Raw genomic sequence first — 12,482 nt, 5'->3', positions numbered from 1 at the left:
CAGTCATTAGTGAAACCTTGTTTGTTGCTGTTTTAAAGGGGTTTTGGAAAAGAAAAGCAGTAATTTCATGGAACCAGAAGATGCTAGGTTTTCTCTCATTTTTGAGATCTGCTGAAAGACAGACTAAGATATCCTTTACCTTTTGAACAGGAAAACGTTGGGCTGGGGGCTGGAGATGCCTTTATCACTTGGACGTATGCACTACCCGCAGCGAGGCCAGCTGAGGCTGGCACACGTCTGTGGGCTCCATCAGCTACAGCGTTAGCGCCTGACCTGGGGAATTATACCCTGGGACAGCGCTGTGTCCTTGTCTAGGCCTTTCAGGGGAAATATACACTAGGTCGGTGGCTGGCTGGGAGGTGTGAGAAGGGAAAAAAGGAGACAGAGAAATATCAGCCAGAGCTCAGGGAAAAATCTGGTTACTATGGAGTAAGACGTGTCTAACACAGGAAAAGTTAGACGTGACCACCATGCTGAGAATTTTATATTTGATGTGAAACTCACTACTAGGTTGGAACCAAAGATCCCCTCGTTTCCTCCAAACACACAGAAAACAGAACAATCATGCTGTTTTATTTCCATTTCTTATTGGTTTGCATATGACGGTTTTACTAGTCAGCTCATCTGAAGAGAATTTAGTGGGGGCTTTTAGGTTTGGTGCTCATAGAAATCTTTGGTGTAGATAAAATGTTGTATAGCTACACAATGGAGTGTTACAAGCAATGAGAATGAGTGATTTATAACTACATTCAACAATATGGTGAATCCTAGGTACATAACAGAAGAGGGTAATTGAGATTACATTTATACAATATACAAGAACAGGCAAAACTAAGCTATCCTGGGGAGAAGGGAGTGATGGGAAGGGAAGGGAATGGAGAGGCTTCTGGATGCTGCTTCTGTTCTGTTTCTTGAGCTTGGTACTGGTACACAGTGTGTTCCATTTGGGAATATTCTTCAGGCTGTACATTTTTGATCTGTTTAATTTTTCTGTATCTTATACTGCAATAAAGAATTAAAAACAGAAACTATGACACGAAACAACTCTTGGTCTTTTTTGAATCCCAAGAACAGCCCAATAAACTAAAGAAACTAAAAGAAAAGAAAAGAAAAAATTAAAAAACAAAATAAACAAGTCTGTATTTTAAATAAAGTAATTTCATTGATAGTTAGGAATGATTTAGCAGACTGTTATCTCTGGTTGTCTCCTTATTATAAAAGTAATCCATTTTAAAAAATCACTTCAGTACTTAATATATATATATGGTACTAAAAATTCAAAAGGCCATTAATTGTTAATGTCTGACTATACAACCATGAATAAAAAGAAAAAGGAAAACTATTTCAGGAGGCAAGGTTCATTTTATTTTTCAATGACTGTTAAAGGCAGTATTGCATAATGCATAAAAGATACATTTTTTAAAGTTAATTTCACTTTAATTAATAAATTAAAATAAGTAAGTTATTCACTTTGCTTAAAATTCGAAAGTAAAATAAGGGTATCTTGCCCTCAGGCATCCAAATTCCTCAACCAATATTACAATTTTTTGTGTGTCCTTTCAGGAATATTTTATGCATGTATAACAAATATATATAAATATTATTCATCCCCCATTTAATCAAATGATAGTGCATTACAGACTCTGTCTCCATCTTGCTTTTTTTTACTTAAAAATACATATTGACAATCATTTCACATCAGTACACAAAGAGCTTCCTCTTCTTTTTAATGTATTTATAATATTCTATTGTATAGATATACCAGGGTTTATTTAACATGGACAGTAATGTTATTTCCCTTCTTTGTCACTTCAAATAAAGCCAGAATGAATAACCTTCCACGTGTATTATTTCATGCACTAGATAAATATCTGGTAATGCTGGAAGACTGTGTATCATTAGACGTTCATTTACTTTCTCCTTTTGCCATTTCAGTTCATTTGTATTTTAATTTTAATTTTAATTAATTAACTAATTAATTAAATTTGAGATACCGTGGCCAGGGATTGAACCCAGGACCTCGTATGTGGGAAGTCAGCACTCAACCACTGAACCACCCTGGTTCCCCTGTGTTGGTTTTCCAGTTTGTTGTTTGTATTTTTGTTTTTAGGAGGCACCAGGAACCAAACCTGGGACCTCTCATGTGGGAAGCAGTTTGAGCCACAATCGCTCCCCAACTTTTTTAACTTTTTAAATTATTATGTTATTTGTCATTTCAGTTTTGAAATCAGTGAGTTGTAAAGCTACAATTTATTAAGGTTTTAGGTAGAAGAGATTGATTCATTTATTTCTCCAACAAATGTTTATCAAGCTCTACTCTATGGGAGACACTATTTTGGGCTGTGAACAAAAGGGAAAAATTTTCTGCTCTCCTATTTACATTTTGGTGTGGGCAGGGGAGACAGTCAATACACAAAACATATAAATTATATACATATATATTAGTAAAGGTTAAGTGTTCTCTAGAAAAATAAAGCAGGGAAGGGGGTGAGGGAGTGCCAGGAAGGATGTTGAAGCTTTAAAAAGAGTGTGTAGGCCACTGGAAGAGCTTTGGGTTCATTCTGCAGGAGCTGGGGATGCCTGGAGGGCTTTCCCCCATCATGGTTTTCTTTTTTCTTTAATAAACTTTTCATTTTGGGAGTTTTAGAGTTACAGAAAAGTTGCAATGATAACACAGAGATTCTGTACCTTCCTCACCTAGTTTTAGTTTCCCCTGATGTTATCGTCTTACATTACTATGGTACATTCCTCAAAACTAAGAAACAAAAATTGATGTATTACTATTGACTGAATTCCAGACTCTAAAAAGATGTCATGTTTCCCCTTTAATGTCCTTTTTAAAAAATCCCAGCATTCAATCCTGGATTCCACGTTGTGTTTCGTCATCGTGTCTCCTTTTTCTCCTCCAATCAGGGACAGTTGCTCAGTCTTTCCTTGTTTTTCATAACTGTGACAGTTTTGATGAGTATTGTTCAAGCATTTTGTAGAATGCCCCTCAATTTGGATTAATCTGATGTTTTCCTCATGATTAGCTTGGGATTATGAATTTTGGGAAGGATACTAGAGAGGCAAAGTCCCCTTCTCATCACATCATCCCATCACATCACATCAGGGCCACATTAGATGGTTGCAGGTCCTTCAGGGAGGACATCAAGCTCTCATGCTCTCCAAATTGATACTAAAGCATAGATACTAGTAAATGCAGGCCCCTGCCTAGTTGCATGCCTGACACAAAGTAGGTCCCTAATAAATACTGTAAGAGGGAAAGGAGTTTGAGGGAAAGTGGCCCAAATGTGTGATTTAGAAGGAAAAAGAGCAGTATTTTCTACATTAAAGGCCCAGCAGAAATTGGTTTATTTCTCTCCTTTTTCATTCCTGAGGCTTCAGGATGCAACACACCCAGGAGGTGGCAGGAATAAATCTGTCCGGAAGAGCACAGCAACCACAAGCAGGCATTCTGGCTTGATGTTGAATGTAGCAAGGTCCTGGACCCTTTTGCTAAAGCCTCCTGTTTCCTCACTGCCTGGTGGGGGGCTCTGAAGAAGGAGTCTTGAGAAAAAGGATGAAACAGCTTGGCCTTTCAACATGATTTCTTTTTCATCAATGATCTTGTGCAAGTCATAGAATTTCCTGGGCCTCTGTTTCCTCATAACAAAAGTAATGGAATTTAACCAGAATGGATATTCTCCATGGGCTCTTAAATACTGTATTTCTAATTTAATATTCAACTTGAAAGAAAATATGTGAAAATAAACTGAGCAGGTCTAAATGTTAAGTGTAAATATTCTATTTTATTTTTCTTAAGATTTATTTCTCCCTGCCCCTCATTGTTTGCCCTTGCTATTTCTCTTTGCTGTGTGCTCGTCTTTCTTTTAGGAGGCACCAGGAACGGAACCTGGGATCTCTCATGTGGGAGGCAGGCACCTAATTGCTTGAGTTACCTCTGTTCCCTGTTTTGTTGTGTATCTCATTATGCTGTCCTCCTTGTGTGTCTTGTGCATTAGCTCGCCATGCCAGCCTATTGCACAGGTCACTGTCTTGGTTGTCTTCTTTAGGAGGCACCAAGCACAGAACACGGGCCCTCCCATGTGGTAGGTGGGAGGGCAATCTCTTGAGCCACATCTTCTTCCCACAAAATACTCTATTTTAAATCAAACCCTCTTGGTCATTAAAGTTTCTGGAAAATTTAAATGGCTTCTTTTCCTCTATTTTTTATTTCAGTAATTTTCTTTAACTAGTGTTCTCAGGTTATGATCTCAATTCTACATTAAATATGAATTATAGCTCATTTATTTGCTTAGATTCTAATGTAATGAGATGGTTGAGGCATTTCTAGTCAATAGAATATTGGATTTCTATTTGTTAGTTCAGTCATGTCATCTGGCTGCCTAGCAACCTTTGAACATCCTTCCTTTGTCTGGGTGAAATCTCCCATTTTAGGAGTCCTGCCTCCCCAAGGTAGAAACACCCAACTCACTTTCCTGGCTTTCCTAAGAGCTAGGAGCTAGCAGGCCCCAGTAATCAGACACACAGATTTAAGAGTGAGTTAGAAGCAAGTGGTGTGAAATATGCATGCATCCCACAGAATCCCTTTTCTTGTAGGATGCTCATACCTAGTGCCAGCTGGGTAGGTCACTGCGGGTAGCGCCCTGCAGCGGCAGCAGTGGGTCTCCCATGCACTGGTTTGGGTGTTATTCTTCGAGATCATTGTGGCTCTGGCTTTCCTGGAAGTTCTGGGAGCTCCAGAATAAATTTAATAAATCCTTTTCCTATTTAAACCAGGAGTGGGTTCTGCTGCTTGCAAACAAGAACTTTGACTGATGGTTTACAACCCAAATAATCTCTTAAACATCCAGGATTTAAGTATTTGCTTTTCAAGATGAAAAATCATCGAGTTGTCTGTTTTTAACTAGATTTCTTAGTCCAAATAATAATATGATGCTTTATTTATTCATTCAACAAATCTTGTGCTCAGAGCAGAAAAGGATATGGTGACTAGACAGACATAAGCCCTGCCTCTGAAAGCTCACCTCTGTTTTAAAGGTGAGCATCTCTTCTTGCATGATTCAATAATGATAATAATGCTTAACATGTAAGAGCACTTACCCGGCTCTGGGCACATGTATTAACTCGTCGAATCCTCCTTTAGTCCTGGGAGTAGGTACTGCTATTCTTCCTACAGATGAGGAAACAAAGGAGCTTCACCTAGCTAAGTCACTTGATCAAAGTCTCAGAGCTAGTAAGTAGTAGAGCTGAGATTCAAACCAGGCAACCTGACCCCAGAACCCCCATCCTTAGCACCACCCTACACTGCCTCGTATTCTTCTGGCAGTATATTCACGTCACTGTGAGAGTTTCAATTTAGCTGTCACCGTTTATCTTGTTCATGTTTAAAACTGCTGCCCTCTCATTATAAAATTCAGAATCAACAGTTGCTGTTGAATCAGGAAAGAGTAAAGTTTTCTCCCTCCCACTTTTCTTTTTAAAGATTTATTTTTTATTCATTTCTCTCCCCCTCCCTGTGCCCCCACACTCCCAGTTGTCTGCTCTCTGTGTCCATTCGCTGTGTGTTCTTCTGCTTGTATTCTTGTCAGCGGCACCAGGAAACAGTGTCTCCTTTTGTTGTGTCATCTTGTTGCATCAGCTCTCCATCTGTGCAGTGCCACTCCTGGGCAGGCTGCACTTTTACCACACCGGGTAGCTCTCCTTACGGGTCGCACTCCTTGAGCGTGGTCCTCCCCTACGTGGGGGACACCCCTGCGTGGCAGGGTGCTGCTTGCGCGCATCAGCACTGCGCGTTGGCCAGCTCATTACATGGGTCAGGAGGCCCTGGGTTTGAACCCTGGACCTCCCATGTGGTAGGCAGGTGCTCTGTCCGTTAAGCCAAATCTGCTTCCCTCCCCTACTCTTTTTTAAAGATTTATTTATTTTTATTTATTCCATCCCCCACCCTCCCATTGTTTGCACTTGCGGTCTGCTCATCTTTTTTTTTTTTTTTTAAAGATTTATTTTTATTTATTTATTTAATTCCCCTCCCCTTCCCCGGTTGTCTGTTTTCTGTGTCTTTTTGCTGCGTCTTGTTTCTTTGTCCGCTTCTGTTGTCGTCAGCGGCACGGGAAGTGTGGGCGGCGCCATTCCTCGGCAGGCTGCTCCCTCCTTTGCGCTGGGCGGCTCTCCTTATGGGCGCACTCCTTGCGCGTGGGGCTCCCCTACGCGGGGAACACCCTTGCGTGGCACGGCACTCCTTGCGCGCATCAGCACTGCGCATGGCCAGCTCCACACGGGTCAAGGAGGCCCGGGGCTTGAACCGCGGACCTCCCATGTGGTAGACGGACGCCCTAACCACTGGGCCAAAGTCCGTTTCCCGCGGTCTGCTCATCTTGTCTTCTTTTTTAGGAGGCACCAGGAACCAAACCCTGGACCTCCCATGTAGGAGGGAGGCACCTAATCGCTTGAGCCACCTCTGCTCCCTCTCTCTTCTTTAAAGATAAAACTGAGTTCCTTACCACTTTTCTTTGGTCCAGTTGAGAAATTTCAGGGACTATTTAAATGCTAAGTCTCCCTGTTCCTGCTTTTTCCTGTTTATTTTTCTTTTCTTTTCTTTTTAAAATTTGTTTTATTTATTTTTTAATGTTACATTAAAAAAATATGAGGTCCCCATATACCCCCCACCCCCTCCCCCCTCACCCCACTCCTCCCATTCTGTTCCATTCTGTTTATTCTTTTTTTTTTTTTAAGATTTATTTATTTATTTCACTCCCCTTCCCCCCCACCCCCTCGGTCATCTGTTCTCTGTGTCTATTTGTTGCGTCTTCTTCTTTGTCCGCTTCTGTTGTTGTCAGGGGCACGGGAATCTGGGTTTCTTTTTGTGGCATCATCTTGTTGTATCAGCTCTCCATGTGGGCAGCGCCATTCTTGGGCAGGCTGCACTTTCTTCATGCTGGGCGACTCTCCTTACGGGGTGCACTCCTTACGTGTGGGGCTCCCCTACGTGGGGGACACCCCTGCGTGGCAGGGCACTCCTTGCGTGCATCAGCACTGCACATGGGCCAGCTGCACACGGGTCAAGGAGGCCCGGGGTTTGAACCGCGGACCTCCCATGTGGTAGGCAGACGCCCTAACCACTGAGCCAAGTCCGCTTCCTTCTATTTATTCTTAACACAACAGCCAGAGTGATCCCTTCCCTGTGTAAAACACTCCAGCGTTCTTTCACATCATTCAAAGTAAAAGCCAAAATCCTTACTAAGACTTACACGACCTCACATCATCTGACCTCCATTATTTCTTGGATCTCACCTTCTGCTACTTCCTTTCTCATTCTTCCCCCAGCTTCTCTGGCTTCTTTGTTCTTTGAACAGGCCAGATTTGCATTTTCCAAACTCCTCTTCCCAACATATCTACAAGGCTACTGTCCTTATCTTCTCCAGCTCTTTTCTTTGAAAGCAGCCTTTTTAAGTGAAGGCTTCCTGGCTTCCATTCTAAAATTTCAACACCCCTCACTGATGTAGATTCTAAGGTGGCCAAAAGTCCCAGTTTGCCCTGGACTGAGGGGTTTCCCAGGATGTGGGAAGTTCAGTGCTAAAACCAAGATAAGTTCTAGGAAACCAGGACAGTTGGTCACCCTATGCATTCCAGCACCTTGAACAAACAGTGCCTGGCTCATAACAGCCTTAAAAAAATATTTGTTGAACAAATGAATGAGTAAATAGGTGAGCAAATAGAAGGGGTATGGGGGAAACTTGTTGCCCCTAAATCAGAACACATAGGTATATAGGTTCATTATAGCAACTTGTAAGGCATCTTGCGTAGAAAAAGGCCAAATTCCCATGAATGAGTGACCAATATTTCTTAATCTTCTAATCAGAAATATATGATTTATCAATTTTGCTGTTACTGCAAGTGGTTTGGAACAGCATGTCCCACACCCCACGGTCTTAATACTTTAAAAATTGTTTTCATATTTTAAGTGGCAAGGATGCATTTTTCAATGTGCACTTTTTTTCCATTGCTGACCATCTCGAGTCCCAACTCTCTCCCCTATCCTAATGCTTCCTCCATCTTCTCCAGCTGGGACCTTCCTACAGACATCCCTGAGCCATTCTGTTTGCATGGCCCGCGATTCCACTCCCTAATGCCCCTCTGTTTCCCCACCACCAGTCTCCCAAACTTCAGCTTCTTCAAACCAGTATACTCTGATGCTTGTTCTGTCATACATCATGAGTTTGTTCCTCAAAATATTTTGGCAAGAGAATCCAGTAAGTTAGCAGAAGACGGTGGATTACTCATCTTTGCATCTCTGGGTCCTGATGTGGTTCATACATTCATTCATTTACTCACTCAGTCATTCATTCAGCACATCTTTTTTGACTGTTACAATGTTCTAGGTACTGGGAAGACAATGATTAATAACATTTTTTTCTGCTGCCTAAAGTAGGAGACCATCAACTAAACAGGAATGATCATGGAAGTATAAAAACTATATTGTTTATTTATGATAAATATAAAGTACTATGGAAACAGAGGGAATGCAATGACTACCATAAGGCAAGCACTACATCACTACATAAATGCTACTGAATAATAAATGGAGGGGTGCGAGATTGATTGGTTGCCTAAATGAATGAATGAATGACAGTAATTGATATGAAAGCACAGAACCCTCAAGATAAGTAGTCACCTCCAAGTGGCAATGTCCTTTTTCCCACTGATATTTTGAAGTGTTTGACCCTTCTGGGACCAAAATATCTCCCCTTCTTTCTCTTTCCTCCTCTCTACTCAAGGAAATAATGGCAGCGATGCATGAAATGTGGCTGCCTTAGGGCCAGACATACCACATCAGCATGTGCTGATGTCAGGCAAAACTGGACCCTTTCAGTATTTTCTTTACTGATTAAACAAAGTGTGTGCTTGTCTTCAAGGCAGCTGGCTGTACAGCCAAAATGGGTTGCTTAACTTTGCTTACGATTTGTGTAAATCTATCAAATCATGGCTGCAGTCCTTGAAAAGGAATTGCTTTTCCAGCTAGCCTTTGCTCCTACTTTCAGGGCAGCTCTTTGATCCCTTACAGGTGATTTCCATGCCAGCTGTTTTCTGGTCTACATTGCCTGATTCTTCACACAGCAGGGTTTATTAGAGGGTATCTGCTATTCTTGATAACTCTCTAGCACAGTAAACATTTGCTGTGGACCTGGAAAGAGCTAGTTCAAACCAGTTTTTCTTAGTTTCACATAAAGTTCTTATTTTTACAGACGTCTTAATCTCATCCTACCAGAATAGAATCTGTGGGAAATTTGCTTTTAAAAAATAAAACTCTTTTCTATATGCTAAAATATTGTAAAATAAATGACAAAGTCAATTAATATTTTAGCATGCACTTTAAAAAGTTGCATTTCATTTAAATTGGAAGTGAAATCAAAAGGCTTGATTAGCTTCCTCCAAGCACTTTTGGCTGTATGCATCATAGGTGATACAGTGTTTCTCTTACTACATCACAATGGGAAATTCATGGTATATGGGGTTCCCCCTTACAATCAGAAAACGCGACATAAAATTTTAACTAATTCATTGCATTGAAAAAGTTATGTGTATCCATGTTAACAAATTTAACACTAAAAAAAAAAGGAGGGGGGGGGGGAATCAGAGGAAAAAGTCTTCCTCCCACACTGTTTTTTCAGTCCTTCCAGTCTTCCTCCCCAGAGGAGGAAAATATTCCTTCTTGGATTATCCTATATTCACCCAGTGAGAGCATACTTTCATTTAACACCATGTAAGGGAAATCCTTCCATTTCAGTAGATGTTGATCTAATAATGTACTCTTTTTAATGGCTCCATGGTTTATCATACTGGTCCATAATTCATTTAACTAATATTTCATTGTTGAAATTTTATTAATCAGTTCATTTTATTTCTAGATATTTAATCATTTTGCTAATAATCTATAATAGGCCTTTTTTTTTTTCCTATTACATTTTCAAAATGGTTGCCAAATGTATATATAGAAAAGCAATGACTTGAGTGGAGTACTGCGTACATTTCTTGACTTCATTTTGGGGCACAATGACTAAACTGAAAGAACTACATGGTTTCAAATGTTTTTCGCATATATATATATATATATATAATTTTTTAAAAATGGGGATATTGTTTCCTTTGTGGGACTATTGTTGGATTAAATAGCTTATGTGAAGTGCCTAGTACCATTCCTAGCAAACAAATCATCAGTGAATGTTAGTTCCTTTAATTTTTTCGTTTCTCTTAATTTGTTGTTTCCTTTTGCACTCTTTCTACACCTAGCTGTTGAAGGTCTTCACCTCATTATTCCCCGGTAGAAACTGAAGCTGAGAAACGAAAAAGTGAGTCCAAGTATAATTTCTAGGGATTTTTTTCTTTTGTTGTGGAAAGAAGGAACCAGTAAAATAGGTCTGTGGGATGCTTATGTGGCTGGTTCATTAATAATTGTTAGAAATTTGGGTTTTTTCAGAGCGTTTAAAATAACAAGCATTTACATACTCTATTAACAAAAATTCTTCTGAGCCTGGGTATCTGAATAGTTAGGTGTGTGTTTTCCCTGCCCCCAATCCTTCAATCCAAGTTCTATAGAATATTTTGCTTTAAAAAAAGATGACAGCTTTGTGCCTTGGCAGTATCATAGTCAATGAGGTTTATCCAAGGTGCAATTATTGCTAATTGAAAAAAAAGATGAGTCTGCACCTAGAAAAATAATAGTTTGAAAAATCTCTGGACTCTCTCTAAAGAGCTAACAATTCATTCATAAAGTAGATGGAGATCAATAAAGAATGTCTAGTCTGCCCTCAAGTTCCTGGCTGTACTTAAGTGTAATGAATTTGAGGAATGCAGTTCCGTAGATTCCATTCCTTTTTTTTTTTTTTTTTAGGAGGTACGGGAGATTGCTTCCAGGATCTTGTACATGGGAAGCAGGTGCTCAGTTGTTGAGCTACATCTGCTCCTCAATGAGAGTTGGTTTTTTCCATTTGTCTGTTTTGTTTTTAGGAGGTACCAGGGATTGAACCTGGGACTTCATTTATGGGAAGCAGGCACTCAACCTTTTGAATTCCATCCACTCCCCAGATTCCATTCTTAAATAAAGAAATCTCACAGTAAGTAAAAGCCAATGAAGAGGCCCTAAGCTGTAATGATACAATATAAAACTCCCATATTTAAAACTTGATTATTTGACATAAGACACAGTTGCCTATCTATGGGGTGCAATGTGTGTCAGTGATTTGGAACTGGGCAAGTGTAGGGTATCATTTATTCCCCCATGGACACCTAGCAGTGAAATGTAAGGAAGATTACAATTAAGGAATGACAGCAGTTTCTCTCTAGATGACCAAACATCTTTACATGAATTTGTAAGCCTTGTTAAATTAAGCAGGTATTGGCTTTATCCTATAATTTCCTCCTTTAAGAAAATAAGGCCCATAGAAAACTAAAACTCCTTTCCATTTTCTTCTCATTCTTTCAGTTATCCTAAAAAATTAAAAAAACAACTCCATTCTAGGGAGCGTGCATTAGCTGGAGGAGATTTTTCACAGGATGTAAAATAATTAACAGGTTATGACAAAGAGGACTAATACAATGATTATTATGTAGAGTGTGATCCAATTGTTTTATAAGTCTTTTCAATTTAGAACATTTGTCGATCAAAGGCTTTTCTTAGAGCATTTATTGGTACACTTGCTTATCTCTTGGAAGTTTTATCAAGCTCAGTCTCATCAACATCCTATTCCAGGCCATTGCACTTATTATACCCAAAATGACATATTTAGCAAATCTAGGGAGATCTTTGTCCTATTAATAGTGCTTAAACTACAAGCATCAATTCAAAGCAGCATGTACAGTGAAGTTATTAAATACTCTTCTTGAGCACAATTTTCAATGACTGCACACTCTTTCAAGTGGGTGTAACATACATTAGGGCTCAGGTTCATCTTTCTGCCCTGTCTCATCATCTCTTGGTTACCTTCCATCTTATTCAAATTATTTTTTTCCTTATCACATTTTCCACCCTATGTTAACTCATGTAACTAAAAAATTTTGAGGAATATATTTTAATTCTTTTTTGCATATATCACAATCGTCATGTGAAAAACTGATGAATGATTTCACACTTTCTAAAGGGCTAAGTGAGCTAGCTGCTCTTTGCTAATATGGAGTGCAACTGACTTTTATTTTTTTATGAACCAAGGAGCCTAGATTTCTTTTATTTCTAATATTTGATCATTTTAAACTTCCTTACCATCTACAGGATATAATAATTCATATTTATTATACCACTTTTAAACTTTATGGTATGAAACTTGATGAAGGTTTTGGTTTGTGCTGGGTATAGACCCAAGAAAGAGATTTGGAGTGGAGGGCAGCAACTCCTCTGGATGATTAGTCTGCAGCCTTTTAGCTGTTGCTCTTCTCACCATGCCAAGCACTTTTTACATAACCTTAATTTACTGGACAATCATTTA

At 39.5% G+C, this 12,482-nt stretch overlaps 1 protein-coding gene, 1 long non-coding RNA gene and 1 pseudogene across 2 annotated transcripts in view; 2 read left to right on the top strand and 1 right to left on the bottom strand.

Moving 5' to 3' along the window:
- Positions 1-556: 556 nt before the first annotated feature.
- Positions 557-9,420, bottom strand: LOC131273116 (uncharacterized). Its single transcript, XR_009180282.2, has 2 exons — positions 5,107-9,420; positions 557-1,002 (listed from the first exon to the last, which is right to left on the bottom strand). It is a non-coding gene; the product is annotated as an uncharacterized lncRNA (long non-coding RNA).
- An 878-nt stretch (positions 9,421-10,298) lies between these two features.
- The window catches only part of DMGDH (dimethylglycine dehydrogenase), a 114,143-nt gene continuing 111,959 nt past the window's right edge, over positions 10,299-12,482 (top strand). The window contains exon 1 of the mRNA XM_058275313.1: positions 10,299-10,352. The gene's annotated coding sequence lies outside the window, so the exon portion shown is untranslated. The remainder of the gene's footprint in view (positions 10,353-12,482) is intronic.
- Positions 10,626-10,756, top strand: LOC111760850 (U4 spliceosomal RNA; annotated as a pseudogene).

This window comes from Dasypus novemcinctus, chromosome 2 (assembly GCF_030445035.2).
Source record: "Dasypus novemcinctus isolate mDasNov1 chromosome 2, mDasNov1.1.hap2, whole genome shotgun sequence".
Lineage (NCBI taxonomy): Eukaryota > Metazoa > Chordata > Mammalia > Cingulata > Dasypodidae > Dasypus > Dasypus novemcinctus.
The sequence above is the reverse complement of the archived record's forward strand: the minus strand, read 5'-3'. Positions and strand labels throughout refer to the sequence as shown.